General features: G+C 41.5%; 1 protein-coding gene across 1 annotated transcript in view; it reads left to right on the top strand.

Annotated features, from left to right (window-relative positions):
- The window catches only part of ELANE (elastase, neutrophil expressed), a 10,775-nt gene that overhangs the window by 1,017 nt on the left and 6,485 nt on the right, over positions 1-3,273 (top strand). The gene's annotated exons all lie outside the window — the stretch shown is intronic.

The following is a 3,273-nucleotide window of genomic DNA, read 5'->3' as shown; positions in this document are numbered from 1 at the left end:
GATGGATGGATGGATGGATGGATGGATGGATGGATGGATGGATGGATAGCTTACTTGGTAGGTAGGCAAATAGATGATGGAGCATTTACTAAGCACATGTTATGAGCTGGGCACTGTGATAAGGACCTCAGGACATAAAATATAGAATATTAGAACTTGGAGATGCCTTAGAATATAAAGATTAGACTGTCAGAGCTAGAAATGATCTGATAACACAGAACCTAGAATGCTGGAATTGGAAGGGACCTCAGAGAATAGAAAATAGTAGGTCAGGGCTGAGAAGAACCTGAGAATATAAAACACAAAACATAAGACAAGGAACCTTCTAACAAGGAAGGTTAGAGTGACAGGAATACCAGAATATAGAACACAGCATTTCAGAGTGGGAAGGCAGTGGTGAACATAGAACACAGAATATCGGGGCAGGAAATATCTTGGAGCCTAGAACCTAGGATATTATAACTAGAAGGGCCCTTAGAATGTAGAAGCCAGGGTGTTCCAAAAGTTTGAGATTAAGACTATTGAAACACCCTGTATTAGAGACAGAGGAACTGCTAGGACAAGCAACATGAAGAATAGACTATTAAAATGGGAAAGGAAACTTAGAACACAGAGTGTCAGACATAGAAGAAGGGACCTTAGGACAGAGGTAAAGGTACATCAGAGCTAGAAGAAAACTTAGAACACAGAATGCTATAGCTGAAAGGGCCTTTAGAAACTCAAATATAGGGACAGCTAGGTGGTGCAGTGGATAGAGCACTGGCCTTGGAGTCAGGAGGACCTGAGTTCAAATCCAGCATCCGACACATAACACTTACTAGCTGTGTGACTCTGGACAAGTCACTCAACCCCAACTGCCTCACCAAAAAAAAAGAAAAAAAAAGAAACTCAAATATAGAAATCTCAGAGCTGGGAGGGGTCTTAGGACACAGAACATAGAATTTCAGATTCAGAAGCATAGAATGTCAAAAGTGGTACAGGAAAAGATCTTAGAAAATAGAAATGAGAACTGGAAAGTGCGTTAGAATATAGAAGATAGAATATTCGGGCAAGAAAGGACCTTTGAACATAAAGCACGATATCATGAGTTGGAAGGATCCCCAAAACATAGAACATATAATGATAATAGTAACAATAACTGGTATTTACATAGTGCTTTAAGTACTTTCAAAGTACTTTACAAGCAATATCTTAATTGATCCTGACAATAACCTCGGGAGGTAAGTGCTACTGTTATCTCTATTTTATGGATGGAGAAACTGAGGCAGGTAGAGGTTAAGTGACTTGCCCAGGGTCATACAACTAATAAGCATCTAAGTGTGTATTTGAATCCAGATTTTCTTGATTTCAAGACCTGATTTCTATCTAGTGCCTCATCTCATGTTCCTGTTAGAACAGCAAGGGGCCTTAGAACATAGAGCACTGAATGTCAGAAATGAAAGGGTCTTTGGAGCATAGAACTTTAATAATAATATGTCTAATATTCTATTAGAAAATAGAATGTTAAGAACTAGGAAGGACCTTTAGACCATAGGTAGACAGATGATATAGTGGAGAAAGAACCAGAATTAGAATCAGAAAGCCTAGGTTTGATTGACAGACCCAGCACAGGGTAGCTTTGGACTTCACCTTTCCAGGTCTCAGCTTCCTCCTCTATGAAACAGAGTTGACAATATTTGTATTATCTACTCCACAGAGTCTCAAATGAGATATTGTGCCTCATTTTAGTGACATTATGCCTGTGAACTAGCATTTCCACCATCCTGACCCCATTCCTTTGTCCAAGATACTCCACCATTGACCCTTAAGAAGGTCCCACTCACATAGAACGGCAAAATCCCAGAACTAGAGGGGAGGAACCCCAGAAGTCACAAAGTCCACCCCAGACCTGAGCAACAATTCCCTCTATAACACTTCCAATAGGTGGACACGCACCCTTTCCCTGAAGACCTTTAGGGAGGAGGGACCCACCATTTTCTGAAGCAATCCATTCTATTATTGGACAGTGCTCACTGTTCCAAACCTTTCCTTACACCAAGTCTACATCAGCTTGTCTTCAAGCCAAGAACTTTCATCTATTGCTTCTCATTCTGTCCACTGTGGCCAAGCAGAACAAATCTGATTTCCCATGTCTGAAGCCAGCTTTCAAATGCCCCATCCCTAACCCCAAGATTTTTCTTCTGCAGACTAAATATCACCAGGTCTCTCAAACAATAAACTCTCAAGGTCCCTCACCATCTTGTTCACCCTCTTCTGGAGGTTTTCCAACTTATCAATGCTTTTCATAAATAAGACACACAGAACTGAATATGGGATTCTGGAGGTAGCCTGACCAATTGTGAGTATAGAGGTGGCCTTCCTGTCCTGGGATGTGGCCTTTTGACTGAGTTCAATTTTTACAGAACAAATCCTTTTATTAAGGGGATTTGTTCTGTGAAGTTTGGATTCAGTCAAAGGGCCACGCTTGTGGACTTAGAGGTCCACATGTGGCCTTGAGGCTGCAGGTTCCCCACCCCTGAGGGAGTACAGTAGATAAGTGCTGGGCTTGGAATCAAGAAGACTTGAGTTCAAATCTGGCCTCAGTCACTTGCTAGCTATGTGACCTTGGACGGGTCACCTCAACTCTGTTTGCCTTAGTTTCCTCAATTGTTAAGTGGGTATCATAGTAGCACCTACCCCCTAACAGTATTGTGAAGATAAAGTTAGATTACACAGGTAAAGTGTTTTGCAAACCTTAAAAAGCTATTTCAGCTTTAAAACAATCATTTTTATCATCTGAAGCATCCCCCACCAACCTCAGCACATTCTGAGCATTAGCATTCCTGACCTGTCCTTACAGGATGGCTCCTCTCTTTGCATAAATCTGTTGCCTGCCGTTGCTTCCATATTTTGCATGTGTCTTCTAAAAATCTCAGCTGTTTAATGAGCTCCCTTTGCAGCCACATTATTCTTTTTAGACAAGTCACTCTTGTCCAAAACCGTCGCTGGATGGCTTCTCTTTCTGTGTGGTCAGCATTTCATTCTTGAGAACTTCCCCTCCCTCTTGGGCTGATTTTCCCCATAGAATTTTAGAGCACAAGATCATATTCACCTTTTCTTCAAATACTTTTAAATCTAAAATCTAGCCTGGGTACCCAGATTCTAAGTTGGAACAGTTATTGCCCTCAAATCTCAGCACCTAGTTCTCTCTTGTGAGTGAGAAGAGGGTCCAGAACCTCCTCACTTTACACACACACACACACACACACACACACACACACACACACACACACA

Source organism: Vombatus ursinus, unplaced genomic scaffold, assembly GCF_900497805.2.
Source record: "Vombatus ursinus unplaced genomic scaffold, bare-nosed wombat genome assembly UNPS02014961.1, whole genome shotgun sequence".
In the NCBI taxonomy this organism is placed as follows: Eukaryota; Metazoa; Chordata; class Mammalia; order Diprotodontia; family Vombatidae; genus Vombatus; species Vombatus ursinus.
This window is presented reverse-complemented; position numbering and strand designations above follow the sequence as displayed.